This window comes from Oryctolagus cuniculus, chromosome 9, assembly GCF_051225735.1.
Source record: "Oryctolagus cuniculus isolate XC-2025 breed Fujian yellow rabbit chromosome 9, ASM5122573v1, whole genome shotgun sequence".
NCBI classification, from domain to species: domain Eukaryota; kingdom Metazoa; phylum Chordata; class Mammalia; order Lagomorpha; family Leporidae; genus Oryctolagus; species Oryctolagus cuniculus.
The window spans coordinates 111,740,286-111,765,743 of NC_142875.1; the positions used below are offsets into that span (position 1 = coordinate 111,740,286).

At 42.2% G+C, this 25,458-nt stretch overlaps 1 protein-coding gene across 11 annotated transcripts in view; it reads right to left on the reverse strand.

Annotated features, from left to right (window-relative positions):
- GRIN2B (glutamate ionotropic receptor NMDA type subunit 2B) overlaps window positions 1-25,458 on the reverse strand; it is a 755,912-nt gene that overhangs the window by 194,960 nt on the left and 535,494 nt on the right. The window lies entirely within an intron of this gene.

A 25,458-nucleotide genomic window follows, 5' to 3' on the forward strand; every position in this document is an offset into this window, starting at 1 on the left:
GCCACCTCCCTCACTGGAGATTGTGAAACCCTCAAGGACAAGAACCCTTGTCTCTTCCCTTTGTATTTACAAAACCAGTAAGAGTTGGCTGTCAGAAAATGGTGGTTGAATAAAGAATAGATAAATGACTTTTTGTCCTCTCTGAATTGAAATTATTTTGCTTTCATTCATCAGCTCATGCCTCATAATGTCGCCTAAGAACGATGTTCTGAGTAGCAGGTTTCTGTGTTGGGACTGTGTTGGGTAAGACTATTGGAGTGTGGGAATCAATGCAATTTTCTGAAGGAAAAGAAAGGGGTACTAAAGCCTGAAGTTTTTTCATCATTGAAAGAGTGTCCACAAGCTCAATACACCAGAATATTTCATGATATATATATTAAAAAATAAAGATTAAGTCAAATTGTAGAAATCCCAAGCTAGCCTTTTGTCTTGTAGGCACTTTAACCCTAAGGGATTATTCATAGAGCTATAGTTTTGGGCTTCAAAAATTATAATAAAACCTGGAAAAGAATAAGTTTGGAGAAAAGTCCAAGAGAAAGAAGATGCCAGTTGGTAGAGTCTCCAGTGTGCTTCAATATTCAGAATTCTTTCATGGTAGGAAGCAGGTGTAAACTTGGTAGATCTAAGCACCTGGCAGTCAATGGCTATGCACAAAGCCAATGCTCAATAAACACTGGATGAATAGACAGGCAGAATACAATTTGCTATTGCCAGCATCACCAACAGTCACCTGCAAGCTTGTGCAGCTCTATGTCCAAGTAACCTATCTGTTTGAGAATCTCACTTTTTCTACCCTTTCTATCCCTCTTTGGACTTCTCTTTGCACAAAGTGATATCCACTATTTTCTTTTCTGTAGTCACTCAAAAAAAAATCTCACCTCTCTCACCATCCAACAGTACAATGCTCTCCATACAAAAGTGCCCTCTCACGTCACACAATGCTATTCTTGTTCATGGACAGGCTAACAATAACCTACCAGTTCTTCCCTTTCTGGGGAAAAGAAGCTAATGCAGACTGTGTATCACACTATCACAGAGCTTTGTCCAAGATCATTCACTGCCACTCCCACAACTGTACCCAGCTGTTCAGGTCAGCCTTAGCCATGTCCAAACTCATTACTAGAGTCCTTTCTTCCTCCTGTCCCTCCCATTTTTGTGTAATTCTGTCTGTGCCAGCGTTGCTATGATGAAGATTTCCAAGTCCAGATAATTATTAGAGTGAGAGTAGCCTAGTCATTGAGATACAGTTGGAGGAAGAATGATCATGAGAATAGAATGGTAAGATGGGAAGAGTGGTGTCAAATGAAAAGAAACACAGGAGAATTACAACCAAAGATGCAGAAAAGACTGCTTCCCAGGCCTCCTGCTCATTCAAGAACTTCCAGCAAAGAAATAGGTGAAGCGATGGGAAAATGGGTTTGGAGAAAGCAATCTTCTGTTCTGTGACAGATTTCATGCTGAAGGGAAATAACCTACAAGGGAAGAGAGAGACAGAAAGAAACCAGGAGTAGGGTGGGCGAGACAAAGAGGAAGACATATGGGGAGGGGGGTGGGAGGAGAAGGGCGAGGAGGAGAGAACATGGTATGCAGTGGGAACACTGTTGGAAACATAAGAACCACCCCCAGAAACAAAATGCCAGCATCTCTGGGCAAAAACCTAAATTGTCAGCACATGCATCTTTGCTTTGAGAAATATACACCTTTTTTTTTTCTTCCAGGATGATTTCCCATTCCAACATCAGTAAAACACTTCAAGCTGAGAGACGAAGAGAATTTCATTCTGCCCATCGTGGAGCTTTTCCCAGGTCTGTTCTTTGGTGTTCCTTACAAATGTCTAATCCCCATGCTAGGATTTCAGAAACACAAGCAATTGTCCAAATTTCATGTATATTCATGTCTTGTGAAACTATAGTGGAAGAACTCTGTCCCTCTTGGAAAACAAGAGAGAAAATATGGTCTTTAGTGGTTATTCTTTCTCAACATCATTTTCCACTCAGTTCTCAGTTATTAATGTCCATATGAGCAGGGGCATTTGCGTAAAGTAAGCTGAACGAGATCATAGCAAAAACAATGACTATGTATTCTGAGCACTTTCATTATCATGCTCCTTGCTAAGCACTTTGCACACACTCTTATTTTACCAGCATCAAGACTGCCGGAAGCCTTTCATGTCATTTCTGTTTTAACAGATTAAGAAGAGAGCCCAGAGAGGTTAAGCAACAGGCCTATATACTCAGCTAACTAAAACAGGATCCAGGATATTGACAGATTCCCTGTGGCTTCTAATCATGTACAAAGGGCCTCAAATCTCACTTTAGTCAGCAGCATTAAGTTCCCTTCCCACAAACTTTGTACTACACCTGGTAATAGGGGTAAAATGGTTTGATGCCTTTTCTTGCTTTTAACTTGTCCCCTGTGCTATTTAAAAAACAATAAGATAACAATGAAGCAAGTGACCTGAATAATCCAAAAACGAAATAATTGGAATGGGCATGTGATACAACAGTCAAGTCACACCTGCATCCCCTATCAGAGTACCTGGGTTTGAGTTCCGATCTCCTCCACATTCCAGTTTCCTGCTAATGCACATCCTGGGAGGCTGAAGCTGAAGGCTCAAGTATTTAGGTCCCTGTCACTCTTGTGGGGTGGATGGATTGGATTCCAGGCTCCTGGGTGTTGTGGGCATTTGGGGAGTGAGCCAGTGTATGGAAGATTTTACTTGTTGAATAGTACAGTCAGTGGGGAATTAATCCTGTGACTACAGAGTGGATTGCAAGTATATCGCTGCAAAAATTAAAGAAAAAAAGTAAGGAAGGATGGGGAATTGATAGAGGGAAAGAGAGGGAAGGAAGTATGGTTATCTTCTTAAAACTGTACCTATGAAATATATGAAATCTGTTCTCTTTATATTAATAAAACTTTAAAAAATAAAAAAATTAAAAATTAAAGCAAAAAAGAATAAAATCTGTCTGCCTCTCTCTGCCTTTCAGATGAATACATAATGTAATTTTTAAAACTGAAATAATAAATTCTTGGTTAATGACAGTTACATGTGTAAAACGCAGGAAATAAAAGATACATATGATCCCCAAATGCCTGTGCTGGCTGCCACATTTGATACTACTGACCTCTTTCCTTTCTTAAAATACTTTTAGGGTTTCTTTTTTGTTTTGAGTCAATATCATGCACCCCTCTGCAGCTGCCTCCAAGTCTCCTCCAGGCCTGTGTGACAGTATCACCCCTCCCTTCCAACTGTAGATGCTCAAGGCTCAGTCTGAACAATGCTCTTCTTCTCTCGATATAGTCTTCTGCGAGAGCTCATCCTCCTGCAGCTAGGATACTGACAGTTTATCAGCTCTGCTGATGAATTTCAAATCTGCAGTTCCATGTTATACACAGTGTAGCTGTAAGCACTGCAAGACATCCTCACTAACATGTCCAGCCCTCAGCTCAGAATTTGATGAACTTCTGTGAAAAATGGGTCCCCACATCAGCTTCTCAGTCTTCATTGATCCATCCCCATCTCTATAATCTTAAAATCTCAGTCTTCCAAGGTTCTGTTGCATTCTCTGTGTCCAGCTAAATTCTGATTCTTGTCTTCTCACATTTTGAAGTATGTAGAAAAGGTCTGGCTTATCTTGCCATGTTGATTGACTCTTGTTTCATTTTCTCATATAGTAGTTCAAGATTTATCTCCAAACAACCATTTAATCACAACTATTTCATCAAGTCATTCCTATGATTATCTCTCACAATAAAGTTCAATGACATTAATCTAGCCTTCAGTGTTCTCAATGATCTACTGGTTGATAGTTATACCCATTCAGTTTTAGCAGGAGATCAAATAATTAAACAGGGTGTTTCATAGAGTAACAATTTTACAGCAAAAAAAAAATGCATTCATGGTTTATAGTTCATTTACTCTATAGAATCATAACATATTATAACTAAAGTGAATGTAGGGGTGTTTAAAATAATGGTTGAGATGCCACTTGTGATATCCTCATCCCACATTAGAGTACCTGGGTTTGAGTCCTGACTCCATTGCCAAGTCTAGCTTCCTGCTAATATACAGCCTGGGAGGCAGCAGGTGTTGGCTAATGTATGTGGGAGACCCAGATTGAGTTCTTGTCTCCTGGCTTGAGCATGGCCCAGCCTTGGCTATGGCAGGCATCTGGGGAGTGAATCAGCCAAGGGAGATCTCTCTTGGTCTGTCTCTGTTTCACTGCTTTTCAAATGAATAATTTTTTTTTCTAAAAAGGTTTATTTGAAAGGCAGAGTTACACACACATACACACACATACACACACACAGAGAGAGAGATAGAGAGAGAGAGACAGAGAGAGAGAGAGAATGAGGATTTTCCATCCACTGGCCACATTGGCCAAAGCTGGGCAAGTCCAAAGCCGGGCCAGTCCAAAGCCAGTAGCTTCTTCCGGGTCTCCCACATGGGTGCAGGGGTCTAAGTACTTAGCCCATCCTCCTCTGCTTTCCAAGGCACATTATCAGGGAGCTGGATTGGAAGTGGAGCAGGCAGAACTCAAACTGGTGCCTATCTAGGATGCCAGCGAGCAGGTGGCGACTTTATCCAGTACACCACAAAATAAATAACTTTTTTAAAAAGTTAATATAATTCTACTTTTTACTGATGTATTCTCTTTACAACACTGTTTTGTTTGCCTTTTTGTTTGCTTTTTATGAGAAAACTGACACCTAGAGAGAGCAAGTGGTTTGATTAAAGTCACACAATTACATGCCAACTCTCAATATAGTTCCTATGCAATTACAGTATGTACCTTTAGAGAGAACAGCTCTGTCCCACCGTAACCTTTATTCTTATTTCATATGACTTGTCTGTGATTTCATTCAGGTGAAGTTGATCCTAATATAACCCTCACATGAATATTAAGTATCAAGTGCAAATCTTTGTTTATGCTATTAATCTTACTCAGAGAAATGTTACCTTTCCCCCAAACCTCTACATTCTACATTTCTTGAAGCTAGGTCAAGGGCCACTGCCTTCAATTCCTCCAAGACTTAAGACTATCATTTTAGCCTGCATAAACAATTTCTACTCTACAACAGCATATGAATTGTACTAATCATGAGACAATTATATTTTACCTTTCACTTTTATTCAATGTTGTGGGTATATAAACTTTGCCTCTTGAACTAACATCAACTTCCTAATGAATCAGATCATGTACTTTCCTGTTGTGTGTTACTTCACACTGAGTACAGCTCTGTGCATGGAGCAGGTGTTGCACTATTTGTTCAAAATATAAATAATCTAAGAACAGAGCCTGAAACAAAGTCTTAAATGGATAATCCAAAAGCCCAGAGGACATCAAGTCCATAGATAATTTGAAGCTTAATTTTACAATTACCTTAAGTCAATTCACTCATTCAACAAATACATAATGAGTGCCTGCTCTGAGCCAATTAAAGTATATTAAAATACAACACTGATTGAAACAGACATCCATGCCAACATGGAGTTAACAGTCTAGTCAGAGAAACACGCACACATACGTGCGTGCACACACACACACACACAATATTTAATAGTGACTATAGGAAAACAGAAACAAGTCAATCAATTTGAAACATATTTTGCTATACCACCAGTAAGATTAGAAAAAATGATTATGTGCAGGGAGTAAAGGAAAGAAGACAAAGATGGCTTGCAAACCTCACATGCTACAGTGAGGATAGGCCTGCTATTCCCTGAGGAGTGAAATTCAACCTTGGAAGGAAGGAAGGGGAATTGAGGAAGGGAGGGAGAGAGGGAAGTACGGTGATCTTCTTAGAACTGTACCTATGAAACACATGAAATCTGTTCTTTATATTAATAAAGGTGTTTTTAAAAATTCAACTTTTAACTTGTTGAATAAACCCATTAGTGAAAACCTCTAAGAAAAAAGAAGCTGGCATGAAAGTGGTTTGAGATCCATGTCCTGACCTACCCTGTCCAACTTCAAATGATGTTTTTTAAAAGACAAAAGGAGGAGGGCATTGGGTGCATTGGTTAAGTCACTGCTTGGGATGCCTGCATCCCAAATCAGAATGCCCAGTTCAAATCCCAGCTACTCCACATCTGATCCAGCTTGCTGCTCACATATACCCTGGGAGGCAACAGATAATGGTTCAAGTACCTGCATCTGTGCCACCCACATGGGAGCTCTGTATGGAGTCACAGGCTCCTGGTTTCAGCCTGACCTTGCCCTGGCTGGTACAGTATTTGCGATGTGAACCAGCAGATGGGAGATCTCTCTGCATCTGTCTGTCTTTGTCTCTCTTTCTGCCTTTCAAATAAAACTAAAAATAGACCAGATAATTTTTTTTTAAGAAAATCATAGGCATATTTTTAAAAGGCCAAAAATTAGGCCTGAGAAGCAAGCATAATCCAGGAGTTCAGGCAGCCAGAATTGTGTAACTAGACTGTGAGTAACTGCAGGTTAGTATTTGCTGAAGCAGGAAGAACATAAAATAAATCTTTTCAATCAAAGGAAATCAAATCTGGCCTGTTTATTTTACTTTATCAAGTGAATCTAAAGCTAGGCTGAATGAAAAACAAAAACTAAGCCAAAGAAAGATTGTTCCTGGTGTTGTCCATGCAAGGGGCATGCTTCCAGAGGCCCTTAATTGCCATTGCCCCCTGGTACATAGTCAGCTGCTGTAGAATAGCATGGTATGGACGAGGCCAAGGGTTTGGATTCAAACCTCTTCATGCCTCTTCACTGATCATAGGATTGGAAGCAAACACAGAAGCCAATCCCTCATCTAATCAAAGAATCAAAGAACTGTAGAATAAGAAGGACCAGAGGCTCATCTATGCCAAATTCTTTCCCTCTAAGCAAGCATCTCTCCTGAGGCAATATTTTATCCATGAGAAAAAACAAAGTCTGAAAAGGTACAATGGCTTGCCTGCACAAAGTAACACAGTAAATTAGTAACAAAGCTAGACCTCCCATTAAAGTATTCCTCCCCCTATTATCACTTTGCCTGGACAACATGGGAGAATGTGCCTATACATGAGCACTTATGGAAGGCAATGTGAGATCTAGTCGATGATATCTAGGAAGGATGATTGACATGCTAAGTTTCAACTTGCTATATCAAGTCGTCATAGGTTCTTCATCACATAAGTAAAATGATCCAAATGCTATTTTGAAAATATAAAACCAGTGCCGGTGCCATGGCACAGTGAGTTAATGGCCTAACCTGAAGTGCCAGCATCCCATATGGATGCCGGTTCGAGACCTGGCTGTTCCACTTCCCATCCAGCTCTCTGCTGTGGCCTGGGGAAGCAGTAGAAGATGGTCCAAGTCCTTGGGCCCCTGCACCCATGTGTGAGACCCGGAAAGAGCTCCTGGCTCCTGGCTTTGGATTGGCACAGCTCTGGCCATTGCGGCCAATTGGGGAGTGGACCAGCAGATGGAAGCACTCTCTCTCTCTGCCTCTCCTCTGTGTAACTCCGACTTTCAAATAATAAATAAATCCTTAAAAATACATAAAACCAATAATGGACAAGATGAATTTTGTAATATCAAAGATGAGAGATCTATAATGTCCTATTATAGAAATCTAGGCACAAGAAAATGAAGATAGGTACCATGCAAGTGGAGAGGAAAGAGGGACTTAACTTAGGGGTACTGTGCAGAAACTCTGGTAGTCTGATTGGCTGCATTTGTAAATGGAATGAAGGGCAGTGAGGAATCACTTCCAAGTGTGTGATACTGATTAAGAGGCATAAGACTATGTGAACATTCTACATACAGAAAACTAGTTGAATGCCAAAAATATATTTCTACTGGCCGGCACCGCGGCTCACCAGGCTAATCCTCCACCTTGCAGCGCCAGCACACCGGGTTCTAGTCCTGGTCGGGGCGCCGGATTCTGTCCTGGTTGCCCCTCTTCCAGGCCAGCTCTCTGCTGTGGCCAGGGAGTGCAGTGGAGGATGGCCCAAGTGCTTGGGCCCTGCACCCCATGGGAGACCAGGATAAGTACCTGGCTCCTGCCATCGGATCAGCGTGGTGCACTGGCCACAGCGTGCTGGCCATGGCGGCCATTGGAGGGTGAACCAACGGCAAAGGAAGACCTTTCTCTCTGTCTCTCTCTCTCTCACTGTCCACTCTGCCTGTCAAAAAATAATAAAAAATAAAAAAATAAAAAATATATATTTCTACCAATAAATCTGAAAGATCATCTCTAAACATGAAGGATATCCCATTTAATCTTTAAGAAGAATAATCAGTATTTCACTCCACATGAACAAATTCTACCTTTCATTTCTTTATGGATTCATTCACATTTTCATGCAAGAAAAAATGTCTGTCTACTGTGCAATGAGTCCTAGGGCTGCTACAAAAATGAATGAGGCTTTCCAAGCTTTACACAATCCCAGATATATTTTTAATTTGAACTCTTGGCACATTTAAGTGCTACAACAGAAATATGAACAAAGGGCTATGGGAGAATAAAAAGAAGAATGACTAATTCTGCCTGGAATTGTCAGAGAAGGTTTCATAGAAGGGGTGACACTTGAGTTAGATCTTCAAGGTCATAGATGTCTTTCCCAGGGAACTGAAAGAGAGGAACGTTAGTGAGAATATCCTATGGAGATACTTGGAGTAGTCAAATTTAGAGAATGGCTAGTTACACCATTTGATGGAGTTTGATCATAAGTAGTGTATTTTGGGTTAAAGTGTGGAATTGAAAGAGTGAGGCAATGAAATTAAATAAACCTTACCACAAAGGTTGGAACCAGATATTCAAGGGTCTTTCCTGGCTTGCTAAGGACTGGGGACCTTATCCAATGGATAAAAGGGTGTCACCAGAGATCTGTGGGAAAATTAGTTTTCTGCTCTAGATATCCAATTCTTCATTACCTGCAGTATGCTGGAATCTTAGTTAATAAGACATGGGCTACAATTTCTTCTTCATTCCCAACTTGATTTGAGAAAGACTATTTAGCCACTTTGAGGTCTTCAATGAGAATCTCTCCATCTAAAAATGTACAGACATGAAGGGGAGGGACTTTTTGTCATCCAAGGCAAACATCAGATGTTGGCTTCCTGGAGGATGCTTGTCGAGGCCTTTGCCATACTTTTGGAATTGATGTCTGAACAAGCTCTGATTCTTACTCCTTTGTGAAGGAAAAGAGAATATATTTGAGAATTTCGAGCATATCCCCCTTCAGGGAGACAACCTTCTTACCTCTGAGTTAAATTCACCAACACAGGGTTTTCATTTCCTCATGGCACAGTGCTTCTATGCTAAGGCAGCAGCTGCTCCTCTTCCTGCACAATCTATCGCCTTACAATAGGCCAGTGCAGGCAAGACTTGGGGCTCTGTTATCAGAAACTCAGCACGTAGGCATTACAGGATCAGACTCTGATTTTATTTATTGCTTAAATGCCTCTTTCTCTTAAGATATGTCCTGTTCCCTTATGTCTCCTGTCAATATCTTTTTTATAGACATATTTCCCTGCTGCTAACTAATAACCAGAATAACTGATTTGACAGCTGGTACAACCAAGTGTGGAGAAGTAGGATCCTTTCCCAGGGATCGGAAGGAATAGAAGACATAGAAAAAAAATTTTTTGGAAAAGAAATAACCTCAGTCTGAAGCACATGGCATTGCTAGGGCTGACAGACTGAAAGTCTTAGCATGTATGTCCTTTCCACGGGACCCAAAAGATTTCAAAGACTGACTCATGTGCTATATTTGCTTCTTTATTCCACTTAATTTTACCTTTGCAATAGAAAAATACATTTCTCAGTTTTCCTGACACTGAGACACATGAACCATCATCTCCCATAGGAAAGGGTAAAAAGAAAGCACAGGTGACCACTCAACCCTCAGATGTACCCTTCGCTCCTCCAGAATAGCATATGGCATTTCTAGGTCACCCCTTTGATGCAACATGCAGGTGTATGCAGGCCAGCAAGGTAAGGTGCTCTGGGTTTTCCTCTTCCCTATCTGATTCTCAGGACAACACCAAAGAGCTGGGCTCAAAGAAGACAGACATCAGTTCAGGCCAGGTGAAAATAATACTGGCAAAGGAAAAGAAACCCTTTAACATATAGGGGACATTACAAGTGACCACAGGTTCTTGGCTACTTCAATTCCCAGTTCCATAACTGTTTGGGGATGCAATATAGTAGCTGCATCTCCTTTCACCCACCCTTAACCTCAAACAGAGGAATCAATATTGCCCTGTGCTCCCCTGATATGAAATCCAGAAAAATCTCTGTACACTTAAAAACTTACAGCTAAACTCAAAATCCTGTTATCAGATTACAGCAGTCATTGGGCTTATGTAAAATAAGGATTTGACTGCCTGCAAAAGATATTTTCAACCAAACCTTGAGGATCCAAGCTAAACAGTAGAATTTGGTTTAGAAGAAATGTCTGGTCAAGCCCAAAAGAGGGAAATACCTGGTCTAGCAATTAGTTAATGCTTCTTAATAGTGATTAGGTCTTCCTGGATGTTTTGTTATTTGTGAAGAGACACCATAAAGCTCGTAGAACAGTCTAGATGTGGGGTCTGGAGTTAGAGGAAGAAAAAAATAATTCTGTATTTATTGTCTCCTGCTTGTCCCACAAAGCCTAGGTCTGATTGGCTTAAAGACATGATGCAGAAGTACAATCTATCCACCCAGTCCACCTTAGTGGCAAATGTGGAAGACACAGCTGGGAGAGTGGAAGGCAAGAGTTAAAGCCAATGATAACTGCTACTACTAATCACCTACTTGGAAAGTGTGCCTGGAGGGTCTGCCATGCCATGTGCTCTGCCACAAATCAGAGATCCTTAACAATAAGGTAGCATTTGTTTCTCATCTTATTTCTTTGGACACACATAAAGCTTCCTAAGACTTTAATCATACTGATGGCATCACCCTCATCTGAAAAATACAAGATGCATATTATATTATATGTAATATATATTGTAATATATATAGTATATTATAAATTATACAAGATTTTGCATAATAATTTCCAAATTGTGCCTTGGTCTTTCCCACACAGACATTGGCAAAATTGGGCCCATTCAGAACCACAAAAATGCCACAGGGTATGAAACCTCTCTGGTTTTCCTAAAGCAAGATTTGCCCAGCTTCAGGTGGAGAGTTGGAAGGTAGACAGTCACCATTTCTTTGGTTATTTTGGCTCTCCCTTTGTGTTTCCCTCACTCTAAACACTGTTTCTCCTTTTATTCTGCAGCACTTTAGGGAGCAATTCCATTAAATATAATAACAGTGTAGTAATACAAAGAACATCATTTTCCAGTGCTAATAACTTTCATTTTAAAACCACTTGTGTGCTCCAAAATTCAGCAAAGCATCAATTTCTCATCAAGGCCAGCAGACACATCAAATTTGAAGCTTTAAAGTTCTGTTTCTTTGGGATTTAGTCTACGTACAGGGGAATAGAAATGCCGTTGAAAGTCAAATTTGTTTTGATGCTGATGTTGTCAGCTTCACTGATGCAAACACGTCTCTGCATAAAATAGACACATAGGGCGTCAGCAAGAGGAACAAAAACCACGTGAGGACACTGCGTCCACCTGCTACAGGATTAACGCTGATGGAACGTTCATACCCCGTGCCCTTCCCAGAACTTGAAGTTTATCACACTAACTGGGAATCACAATTTTTCGATCAGTCATCAGGAAGGAATCAAAGGAAGGAATTCTTTCAGGATCACCAAGCTCAAATTTACCTGAATGTTATCATGGCCTTTTATGCTAACCTGGCCACTGGGGGCACAAAAATGACTGCAGAATTGAGAACCACAGTTCACAGCCCCTGGCTGCCCTTTACAATCAGCCTGGTAACCTTTACTGGGTGTCAGTTCCCAGTCTCTTCAACCTTCCCAGTCCAGCCAAATCCAAATTTGTGCTGGGTGCTGCCTTGGTGTCCATATAGATTATCAAAGCTTCCCAGGAAACTGTAACATGCAGTTAGGACTGAGAAACACCAAAGGGACTTGAATGGACAAACAACATGTGGCACATACACACAATATGATACTACTCCACCATTAAAAAAAAAGACAAAAGATGGAACTGGAGTTGATTATGTTAGGAAAAATAACCCAAGCACAGACAAATATTGCATGATTTCACTCATGTCTAGGGTCTCAAAAAATGGTGATCTCATAGAAGTTAAAAGTGTAATGGTGAAAATTAAAAATAAGAAAAGACAGAGGAGGGTGGGAGGGAGAGGAGGAGGGTGGGAAGTGTCATTATGCTCTTAAAACTGTATATATGAAATGCATGAGATATGCTCCCTTTATATAAATTTAAAAAGTATAATGTTGATTGCCAGATGGGAAGGAAAAGGGGAAGAAAGGAGAGGAAAAGGGTGATTAATGGGTACTAAGTTACAGTTTGATAGGCATGGGAACCTCTGGGATTCTTTCGCACAGTCAGGTGACTAAAGATAATGTAAATTTACTGTATACTTTTTTATAAAAAATTAAAAGGTAGGACTTTGAGTGTTTTTACCATACATATATGTTAAATGTTTGAGCACACACACGCGCACACACACACACTCTGATTAGACATTATACAATATCGACCTGTACTGGAATATCACACAGTATCCTATAATCATGTACAACTTTTATGGGTTTGTTAAAAAAAATTTAATTTAAAAAAAGAGAGAACCAAAACTTCGTGAAAACAGCATGGGAGGAAGCCAGCAGCCAACACTTCCTCCAGGCTGTTGAATCACTATCAGGTAATAACATTTTAGGAGACTCTTTAATCTGAAAAAGAAAAATGTGAACATCGGAGTAGCACAACTGACCTGTCTGATTTGGGATGCTTTCATGTGCCACCACCACCTACCTCTTGCACTTGGCTTCATGCTCCCACCCAGTTCTGCTCCCAATGGCTATGGGATGCCAGCCAACTGGCTGCTGTCCTCAGTTCTGAGCACACAGTAGGTACCACTTGATTGTGACTCATGGCTGATGAGAAAACAGATTCTACAGAAGCTGATCATGTCGAGAACATCTCAGAACACACAGTGCTCAGCGTGGCTAAAGTGGGTGAATGTAGGAATTAAGCGGAACTTTTGGCCAAGGGAGCTCTTCCCAAAGGATGCAGCCGCTAGAGGCCGCTCCGAGCCAGTCTCACTAAATCGCACTGTGAAGTGAAATCATAGCAGAGGGAAAAGGCAGGCTGCTGAGTAGCACTGGGTGTCATGGCAACACCAGGGTTCCTATTTTTAAACTTGTTGATGAGTAGGCACACAAAGTGCGTGTGTATGTGTGGGGGAGGGGATCCTGATGTATTTCAAAAGAATATTCTCTCCTCAAGTTCTGAGTCTGCAGGTGGCTAATGATCTGTGACAATGACATTAAAGAAGTAAACTAGAATCAGCTCTGCTAGAATCTTTCTCTTCTCCTCCTCAACTGCGCTGTCTTTGTCTGCATCAGAAAGGATCCTTTAGGGGCTTATGTGAGGAATAACAGGAAACACTTGATTATTTTAGCCAAAAAAAATTCTGATTTTTGTTCCTTAATATCATTCTGCTAGCCGCTTGGGGCAGTTCATGTTGTCCCAAGAAAAAAATTCAAACCAGCAAGTGAAAAGATCCCATCTGTGGACACCTCACTCCCCATGTGAACAATCACTTGGATGCTGTGTGGTGTTGTTCTCTCCAATACCTCACATGGGGTTTAGTACATTAACAAGGAGCCCAAAAACCTACTGAAGGTGACACCAAGTGAACTAAGAGTGCTTATAACTTTGTGAGGTGCAGAAAAGCAGTCCCCAGATCACACCTGGTCCACTCTCAATAATGTGCATGTGTGCATATATATGTGTGTGTATATATATGTATATACACATGTGTGTGTGTGTGTTGATATATAAACTTTGCTCCAGTCTCTGGCTGAATATAAGCCTGAAACAGACCCAAACTTATCTGACCTGTCAAAAATGAACAGCAGCTCTGGAGGACATCTGTAAATCCTGACAGAGGCCAAGGTCTTGTTTCGCTTTACTGCATGTCCCTGACAGTTTCTGCTGTGTGCCTGTAACCCCTCTGAGCCTCAGTAGATTCCAGAACAGAAAATCCACACCCACTTCAGTTCCAAGGACTTTCAGACATGCAAAGACTGCAACTTGGTGTTTTTCCACATGTGGGTTGACAGACTTTGGAATATCCAGAAATAGGTTTAGAAAAAATAATCATCCAGGGGCAGGTATTTGGCTCAATAGCTGGGACATCACTGGGACACCCCCAACCCATATCAAAGTGCCTGGATTTGAAGTCCTGATGATGTACACCCTGGCAAGTAACAGGTGATGGCTCCTGTGCTTGGGTTCCTGCTAGCCATGTGAGAGATCAAGACTGAGTTCCAGGCTACAGGCTTCAGCTTGACCTGGCACACAGTCTATCATGGGCATCTGAGAAGTGAACTAGCAGATGGAAACTCATTAATATATTCTTCCAAATAAATTAAAAATCATCATCATAATTCTTTCTAATGGGAAAAGGAAGAGATCAGCAAAATCAGACAGGGCCAGTAAATAGAAATAGGCACACACTTCAGGATAGCCCAGAAAATAAACAGGCTCAGTATAACCATTCCTTTTGTTGTTGTTGTTGTTAATTCATCTTTATTATTTTTCTTTTTTTAAGATTTACTTTATTTATTTGAAAGGCAAGAGTTACAGAGGGGAGGGAGAGACAGAGATCTTCCACCCACTGATTCACTCCCCAAAAGCCAAAACAGCCAGGACTGGGCCAGATTGAAGCCAAGAGCTTCTTCCTGGTCTCCCACATGGAGGGAAGTACAGTACCCATGACTCAAAGCAGTGTCCACATGGGATGCCAGCACGGCAGGTGGCAGCTTTAACCCACCATGCCAAAGCTCCAGCCCCAAGTATAGCCATCCTTAATGTATATATGGGACGGTGCTTCTGGGTGGATTCTGAATTATCTTGATCTAGTTGGCAGGACAAGAATTTAGCAGAATGCCAGAAAGAAAACCCCCTCTGGTTATAAAGCTACTGCGTTCTCAGGGTTAATGATGTGTTCACAGCCATCAGAGTCACACCTGATGGACTCAGCCTTCTCAGCAAGAGTCCTGAACGATGGACAACACGGGCCAAAGTGCTCTTGGCACAACCTTTATCTGTAAGAAAAACAGCCAAGTGATGTAATCTTTCTGGATCTCAGTTTCTTTATCTGAAAAATGGAGCTAATAGCACCCCTCTGCCACACGTTTAAGATTAAGCTACTCTATATAAAGCACTTGGCACGTGGAGCATTCTCTCAATAATCCTCTTTTTAAGTAAATTTTCTAGATTGCTGAAGCTGAGTATTTTTAAGTACTAAGCTTTTAAAATTATTATTATATGAAGCATTTTAGTGGAAAATTTCAGAAATGTATTATAGAGTTCTATTTCTTAAACTAAGGATAATCAATATAATTTACAGTCTTATTGATGACTTAACAATGGCTATGCTATTTCCATTTATGGGAATTTTAAGGGCAAGGGTGGGGTATATGCTTTCTGAGGATATGATAATATTTCCCACAGGGTCTTAGGTAACTATGCTTTTTCAGGGGTCTCTGCTTTTTTTATCCTACCATCCTCTGCCCCTTTCTTTTCCTTTTGATATTGATTAATGCTGTCACCTTGCCTACCTGGTTCCTGTTACTGTGTTTGCTATTTCTAAGCTTTTATCTGGAAAATCAGATAAGAAAACCTGTCAGAGACTAAAGATACAGCTTTGAGCCTCTCTAGTTAACAGAACACTGGTTTCTAGATTGGTGTATTATTGCCCAAGTTGAAAACTAAACTAGACCTCCCCAGTTCTCCATGTAGCTGATCATGTTCGTTACTGATTTCTGACCAACAATCAGTATGAGTAAAGGGTGGGACTTCCTGGAAATTGCCTTCAAAGGGAAGTGACTTGCCCCTTGTCCTAACTTCAATCATCTCCTTGACTGGAGTTTCCATGGCCATCTTGGTGGGCCACCGGATGATGGTCACACTCAAAAATACAGGAATTAAAACCTAGCAAGTCTCCAGGTCCCTGACAATCATGCTGGGACCACACCATGTGCTTATGTGATTTGTTTACACTGGGTAACTGGAACTCCCCGCCAGAGCTAACCCAACTACTCCACAAGTGCCTTGGAAGTAAAATTAGTCAATGAGCTATGAGTGGAACCATATTAATTTTAGGGCAAGAATTTCATGTCAGATATTTTAGCTCAGAGCCCTGTTTTACTTTCTTCACAATTGTTCTTATGTTACAGATACACAAGGCTCCTGAATAGGTGATCTTTCTCTTTTAGGTAAAGAGTCAAGTCTATGTGTGAACACGTGAGTGAGGATGACAACTCTAGGTGACTGTGGAATAGTCACTATGTCATAGTACATAACACACATACCACACTTTTGTCTAGAGACGATAATGAGGGAAATATGACACATTATACAAATATACATAACAATGACTATAATATCCTTCTAGCATGCTGTTTTTGCTTAAACAGAAGTTCCTGTCAGATTTTTGTTTAAGCAAGGTTAAAAAAAATTGTCAGTGGGATGGTCTGGAACTATCACTGGGAAAAGGAAAAGAAAACAAGTATTTGAGTCTCCTATTGATGTCCAGTCAGTCCAAGCAGTGAATAAAAGAAGGTTTATTGTAACAATTTAGTGATGGAATAGCCACAAAGATGATCTGTATGGAAATGTTCACTTTTGTTGTCATCATGATTAGCCACAATAATGAGCAACTTGAAGTTTCTGACCACCAGATTTTCTATGCCCAACATTAAATATGTGCTGGCCCATATTCTCATCTGGGCTTCATTTATAATATCTTCTAAGAAATTAGGAAAAGGACTACATAGACTGAATATGATATTATCACAGTGTGGCTTCCATGGATTTTTTTTTTTCAAAGAGAAGCTTTCCTTTAGAAGAAGACATCTAGGACTTCACAAAAAAATACATAGAATGACATGACTGCTAAGTCTACCTCCTTTGCCCAAACAATAAATGTGTGAGAGTTACTTAGCAACCATCCTTTCAACCATCAAGACTTCAGCACTAACTCCAGGCAAGCCATTGCATAGGATTCTTCCCAGTGTCTATCCTATACTCAATCCTTCTCACACCATCACTTCTACAGACTTAACAGGTAGGAAGAATTAGGGGAGTGTGGCAGGTAAAAAGGTCTTATCCAGTTCTCTTAATCATGCTCTACTTCATTTGACATATGTAAATACACACGTATAAATAGATGCTGTCTGGTTAGATAACACATGCACAAACAAGCATGGGAGTGCACAGGCGAGAATTCTACCTAGGGTCAGTTATGAGTGTAACAGGCCAAAGACTCAAATCTTTAAATGAAAGCTGACTAAAAGGAAGAGAGGGGCAGAAAAAGATCAATGAACAGAAAACTCCTGAGAGATGGACAAGAATGAAGGATGACAGGGGGTGGGCTGCAGAGCAGGAATGAATGAGGGAACAAAAGGTCTGAGCAGCGAGAAAGGCTGTCGGCAGCCCCTGGCCGGCTGCTGCTGCTGGAAGCTGGACAAGAGGGAACAGATTTCAGCAGCAGGGAGCTCCAATCTGTCAGCAGCAGTCCCTTCATGTGTGACCAGCCGGCCCGGCTTGGGGACTGGTGCCAGTCTGGGTGAGCTAACTCCATCAGGCCCTCCCGGAAGAAGAGGCGCCACCTATTAGACGCTGAAAGCCTTGGGGAGGGCCCTCTCCCCTAGCTCCTGCTCCACCCTTCCTCGGCTTCTCCCCATTCTCTATCTGCAGCACTGCATCCAATATCCTAGCAGTCATCCCGAATGCCCTGCTTCTTCTAAATCCTTAGCAGCCACATCCAGTCCTGGACAATTTTCTCCAGGACATGACCACCTATGTAACCCTGGTAGCAACATCACGGGAAAAACAAAGACTCACACCAGGATCTGTTTCAGACAGGTGAGATCTAGAAGCCACACACTCATCTCTGCTCTCAAGAAACTCCTGTCTGTTGAGCTTGACCTTGGCCAGTTGTGGTCCAGCCCTCACTCAGGCTTCCCACCCATGTATGTCTAACCATAAATGACAGCATGCTAGCTCTCTGGCAAATCGCCCCCACCCTCACCCCCACCCAGCCAGCCTTTATCCTCTAGTGGGAAGAGAGAACAGATGGAGAAATGACTCCCACTCAATTCTTAAATAATACCAGCATCAATTCCCATTAACTGTGAATTTGCTCCCTTGTTTGAGTAAAAACCTAGGGACCAAGAGTTACGAGGACACCCCCAGGCCAGGGTAAAGGGTAGCAGCAAAGCCCTGGCTGATTGCTGGCCCTCCTGAAGACAGGGCCAGCAGCTAAGAGGCAGTGTGTGCAGTGTCAAGTGTCTCTTATCAGGACACCTGAGTTCTGGGCCTGCCTGGCCTCCAACAGGTGAGTGACCCACCTGAGACTGCATTTCCATATTGGTAAAAATCCAGTCACCATTCTACCATCTGTTTGCTAAGAAGACAGATATTGTGAGGGTTGGGTAGCTAAGCACTAATGCTCTGATTCTAAGGGAGCTGAGTTTTCTTTAAAGCTTCATTAATGTGCTGCTCAGTGAGACTGAAATCGGAGCCCCGGAGGCAGATCCTGACCAGACCATGGCAACATGAAGCCTGAGCTGGACACTCCTGAGGCTCCAGTTTCATAAAAACATACAAAATGGGAATAACAATTCCTCTTTTCATTCATGTTTTATCTGATAAATATTCATGTAGATCCTACTTTATCAGGCCCTGGGCTGGAAATAAAATGGTTACAAAATTACAAAGGTTGAAAAATCAAAATCTTGCTCTCAGGGAGCTTGAATTCAACCGAAGGGACAGACAACACAGTATTTAAAAATAAAATATACACAGGATGTTAAATAAGTGCCAAAAAGCAAAATCAAGCAGGAGAGGGGACAGGGAATACTTGGGAAGTGCGAAGTTCAAGTTGCCCTTTGAAACACAGGGATCAAGGAAAGCTCCTAAGGATATTTGCTTCCAGGTTTTTGCATGGGTTAAGTTAGATAACTGCACAATTCCAGGGAGGCAGTAAGGACTCAAAAGGCAATTGCTGCTGGCATTAATAACTTTGTGCATTCTGCCTGACAACTGGGGCTGATTTGAAGACACTTTTAATCCCCTTCTTAACCCTTACCATTGTCATCAACACACATCCCTCCTCAGACAAAATTTATGCTATAGAACTAGATTTCACTGCCTCCTCTGCTGAGAGCCATTGCCAGTCTGCTTCCAACCACCCCAGAACTTCCCACAGACCATGTACCAGCTGGGCCTTCTCTGGTCCCTTCCTGCTCACTGACATGCAAAGCTCTCCCCACTCACTCTTCTCCCTCTTTAGTCCTTACCCTCTACTCCAAATCATAAATCATTTTGTCAAAAATGTAGCATGAGAAGGGGGAGACACAGAATGGAGGAAGAGGGAGAAAGACAAAAGAAAACACCACCTATGTCCTGGGTAAATTTTAACTCTTAGAAGTCAGCCATAGAATAACAATTAAGGAAAAAAATCATGTTGAGGTCTCAGTGTTAAACACGTGTGAGTACCTTTCATAGGTTGGAGTTTAAAGGAATCAAGAAAGGCCACTTGCTGTGAATCTGTAATGAAGAATGTTAAAGACTAAGAAAATAGAGGAGTTTGAATAATCCTCATCTTCAGTCATTCAGCCATCAAGAGGGAAGGCGTACTTTTTATACCTAAATTATAATAAACATTGAATATATCTTTTAAGATAGTTATTAGATTCTTCAGTTATTTCTCCAAATTATATGTTCTCTTACACCGTGGAGCACATAAATTTTCTCCTTCAATGTACAGGTGTGTCTCACTTTATTAAATATTTCATATGAAAATGTAGCTTTCCTTAGATTCTAGAGCATTTCTTTAATAAGGTGAAGGGCCACTGTGCCAGTTATTTCACTTATAACTATGCATGCATGTAACCTTTTGTCTGGGTCATATGTAAATCAGATTAATTTCAATGAACTCATAACACATACTTGCCTTATCATAAATCTGCCTATGCTTGGCACTCAATGAACATTTAATAACAACTGAGAGATGGGTATAATGGTGGAGCAGCTCTTGCCCGTAGTGTCCAAAAAACTAATTGACTCAATTTCTCGTTTATTTCTTAACCTCTCAGCACTTTGCAGGCCAAGAGAGCCAAGTGAACATCCCATGGGAACAATCCAGCTAACAGTGATTCCAAGGATGGAGACTCTGCTCAAGGTTGTAGGACGATCGTGTTCATCATAGCTCTCTCTCAAATGGCACTTAATGAAGCACCTTTCTTCACATTAGTTACTCAATGCCTCTATTGCCCATCCCTCAAAAGCTAAGCCAGAAAGAGGACCCCAGCTTTGTATGATGGCAACTTTCATTGGAATGGAAGAATTAGGGGAAATGGATGCAGAATAAACACTGAGCAGGGAAATGGAGGACAGCAGGGAAGAAAAACCAAGCAAAATTTATAAGTTTACTGTATTAAGATCCATGGATCACAAAATAGAAATCTGTTCTTTCTACCTATCTCAATGAAGAGTAAAAGCATTAGGGTTCTCAGGACACGAAGAGAGCCTATAGGTACGTGGCAGGTGTATCATCAGCTGAGTGACAGAAACAAGCCAGGGAAGTACTAGTGTGCACTTGGAAAAGGGAAATATCCATTAACTGCTCCCTGAGGAAGTGGCAAACGAGAAGTAGGTATGTATGCCCCAATAGCTGACAAATCCTCCCTAACTCATGGGACCAAAGATGTAAGTTTAGACAACTGATCCAAACACTTCCTTTTTTTCCCCCAAAAGATTTGTTTATTCCTTTGAAAGTCAGAGAAAGAGAGAGAGAGAGAGAGAGAGAGAGAGAGAGAGAGAGAGATTTTGATTGATTTTCCATCCACTGGCTTATTCTCCAGTACTTGGCCAGTACTGGGCCAGGCCAAGACTAGGAACTTCATCTGGGCCTCCCATGTGGGTGGCAGGGGCACAAGCACTTGGGCCATCTTCTACTGCTTTTCCCAGGCACATCAACAGGGAGCTGGATAGGAAGTAGAGCAACCAGGTCAATAATTGGCGCCTGTACAGGATGTCAGCATCTCAGGTGCTGGCTTTACCCACTATGCTACAATACCAGACCCCAATCTAATCACTTTCTAAACATTTTCAGATCATCCTGGTCTCCCATGGGGTGCAGGGTCCAAATACTTAGGCCATCCTCCACTGCACTCCCGGGCCACAGCAGAGAGCTGGCCTGGAAGAGGGGCAACCAGGACAGAATCCGGCGCCCTGACCGGGACTAGAACCCAGTGTGCGGGTGCCGCAAGGTGGAGGATTAGCCTAGTGAGCCGCGACACCAGCCTCCTAGAATCTCTTATCCCTGTTCCCAAAATCCAGGTTTGTGACCTGTCCCGGCATGGAAGGAGAACTGCAGAGTGGTCTGTGAACACCTGTTCAGAGGGTCAGAGGAGAAGCCACTCTCCTCCCTCTAAACCCCAGTATCCTACTGAGGCCAGATCACTCCTGGAAATAGGAAGTCCTCTTCCAGCTGCCTTTGCTGAAAGAGGAGCAGCAGGCAAAGAAAAACATCTCCATAGAACAGCCAGCCATTTGCAGCAATTTTATTTCCAAAGATTTCCTGCTGTGGCTAAATGGTGTGGCTGCTTGGTTTGTTATTTAAAAGAGTGACCCTAGTGAGACCAGAGCTAGAAGTGGAGGGAGAGTCTGATTGCAGCCTAGGATAGGTCAAAGCAGCTGGAGCTGACTGTGCCTCATTGAATCTGTGGATGGTTTGCAGAGGGCAGTACCTGGTGACAGATAACACCTCAGACTCCTGCGGGATAACTCTTAACAATCCTCCTTAGTTGACTCCAATACTTTGTGGATCCTTGTAGAAAAGCACCTTAATATTCCCAAGAGGACTAAGGATGTCATCAAGGACTGTAAGATACATTTGGGAAGAGAGGAGGGAGAAGACATCACAGAGAAGTGAGTGATGTGATTATATGGACAGTGGAGACATCCCAGAGAAGATGTGCAGCAGGCAGGTGATTCGGCTCCCAGGAAAAGTCAGGGAACTGGGGTGGGAGAGAAAGCTCAGAGAGGAAACTTCTTGGTAGAGAAGTAGGCAGCAGTCTGGCAACACTTCTCAGACAGAACATGGAAATCCAGCAAAGGATCTCTGTCTGCTTCTCTCTGCACCTGCCCCCCTCTACATCACCATTTCTCTGTGCCCTCCATCCTGGGTTCTCAGGAATTGACCTACAACCTGTATGATACAATCCTGGTTGCTTTGAGAACGACTGTCCTTGAGACAATGCAGGTGGGCATCCATGGCCATCTGGACAATAACCTCTAAGGAACAGAGGATGGAAGACAGCAGCCTCCTGCAGGGCCATTTGAAGAACTCTGGAGCCTCACAGAGATGCTAACAACAGTTCAAACCAATTGTGGCTGAAGAGACAGGTGGCCAGAGACCAGGTTTCAGGGACAACATTTACATTCTACCATAAAATAAGCCAAGTAAGCAGGAGATGATAATATCTGCTGATTGCTATTTACCCAAGGCTTAAGATAAAAGCAAGCATTTCTGGGCCATGTTTATGGATTTCAGGGTAACAATAATTCACTTGATTTCTTTGTGTTGTTTAGCAGCTATTGTAGTCTCAATATTCCTTCATGGTTAGCTTTGGTTTTAGTTAGCAAATATTTGGGAAAATATGAATTGAATTTGACGCTTTTGTAAAGATTTATTTGAAAGGAAGAGTGACAGAGAGGGAGGGAGGCAAAGGAAAAGAGATATTACATCTACTGGTTCACTCCACAAGTGGCCACAATGGCCAGGGCTGAACCAGGCCAAAGCAAGGAGCCTAGAACTCCATCCAGGTCTCCCATGTGGGTGGTGGGGCCCAAGAACTTGGGTCACCTTCCACTATTTTCCCAGGTGCACTGGCAGGAAGATGTAGCAGAAGCAGAGCAGCCAGGACTCCAACCCGCTTACCAATAAGGGATGTCAGCATCACAAGCACTGACCTAACCCTTTGTGCCACAATGCTGGCCTCTCATATTTGAATTTAACGCTACACTCTGCAGAGAAAACAATAATCTACAGAATAGAATCAAGAGTAAATTTTCCAAGTGAATCTGTGTTGTCTTATAAAGGAGCAGAAGAAGAAAATTCACATCTGCAACAGGAAGGTCTCTGCACTCACAGAACCTGCAGGGAAGGTTCACAGAGCATATAATTACTGGCTCCTGAAGAGTGGCTTTATTGGAAAAGTACAAGATGCAGTGATGGCCTATAACAGGGTGATGGAAGTCCAAAGCTTGGGACAGACATTCCAGCCACAGTGATGCCCAAGATTGAAGCCTGAGAAACAAATACAATGAGGCATATGCAGGAGCATGAACACAGGTGCATTTGATGGGAAGGGACGCATTGGGGAGTATGTCCAAGGCAGAGGGAGCAAAGAGCTGAGAGTGACTGGGGATACAGCAAAGCTTTGAAGAACTAAAATAAGTCTAGTGTTGCAGGAAGGTAGTGTTCAAGGTAGAAAATGGCACAAACCCATTGCAAAAAGACCAGCAGAGCCCATGCTGTGAGAGACTTTATAAACCATATTAACGAGACTGGACTTTATTATAGAAGCAATAAAAAGCTACTGAAAGGTATTAAGCATAAGAGTTTTGCAATCACATTTTCATTTTAGATCACTCTGGCTGCAGTATAGATTGAAAAGAAACAGAACTGTGATAATTTAAGAGCCCCCGCAGCAACGCAAGTAAGAAAGGTGGATTGGGATAGGGCTGGGGAGATGCAAATGAGCAAAAGCATCCCAGAGGCACTGGAGGACAGAAGTCCACAGAAAATGGCATGGTTGGCTATGACGTCTCAGGCATATGCAATCAAGGACATCTTGGAAATTGTTATTTTAGGCAACTTGGTAACAGGATGCATTCTTTACAGGCAGTACAGATTTGGCTAGGAGAGGGTGGGAGGGCAGTGGGAGATGAGATAAGGAGTTCAGCTTTGGGTATGATGAGTTCTAAGGCCCTAGGGCATCCAGGGGAACACATCTGGTCCACAGTTAAAGGGAAAGACCAAGAGCTCAGGAATGAGGTTCTGGTTACAGATGTCACTTTGTAGAATGTACACATACCCATTGTATACTTTGGCAATGGATGAGAAAAGACAAGACCTTGGCAGAGCCCAGAGAAGCATCTGTATTGAAAGGATGGGTCAAGAAAGGGGAGTGGGGCTGGTGCTGTGGCGTAGCAGGTTAAGAAGCCGCCTGCAATGCTGGCATCCCGTATGGGCACCTGTTTGAGTTTTGGCTGCTTCACTTCCGATCTAGCTCCCTGTGAAAGCAGTAGAAGATGGTTCAAGTCCTTGGACCCCTGCACCCAGGTGGAAGACCCAGACGAAGCCTCTGGCTCCTGGCTTCGGGTGGATCTAGCCCCGGCCATTGCGGCTCTGGCTCCTGGCTTCAGACCAGGTCTTTTGGGGAATAAATCAGTGGGTTGAAGACCTCTCTCTCTCCATGTTACTCTACATTTCAAAGAGGAGGAGGAAGGGGGAGTGTGCTGGAACCCTGAAAGGCAACTACCAAGGAGGCTGAATGGAAACTAAGTACAAATACAAGACAGCATCTAGATGTGGCAAGAGGAGCAGAAAGCAAAAGGTGGGCAAATAGTAGCACTGGATAACAGGTACAGTTACTTCAAAACTGCTTTCAATTTTAATCCTGAATCAGGAGCTTATCGTAGAGACCAGTGTCCAACTCCATTCTAGAAGTTAAACAAATGCAAGCAGGTACCCATTTAACCTGCACTAAATGGATACTTACTTTTGTTTAAGAGGCAGAGAGAGGACAGAAAGACAGATAGCTCTCATCCATTGGTTCACTCCTCAAATTCCCACAACAGCCAGGGCTGGGCTAGGCTGAAGTTGGAAGCTCAGAAGGAACTCAGTCCAGATGTCCCACACAAGTGGCAGGGACCCAACTACTTGAGCCATTACCACTGCCTCCCAAGGTAGACTTGGGCAGGAAGCTGCAGTGAGGAGCTAGACACAGCAATCAAACCCAGGTATTCTCATGCAGAATGTGGGTACCTTGACTGTTAGGCTAAACACCTGTTCTTGAAAGCATTTTCTTATTCCCAGAACACTTTATAATATTTTATTCCTTAAGCTCAATGAATAGGTAGTTGAGTATGCCTTAAGCTTTTCTGAATACCTTTTTGTATATCTGATATAATTTAAAATAAACTTAAAATATATGCCCAAAATGCAGTATTGAGTGAAAGAAAGCTAGGTGTTTGAACAGCAGGCATAGTTAATTATACTTCCTCTCATATAAAATTATGGAATTATCCCCATATAAGTACA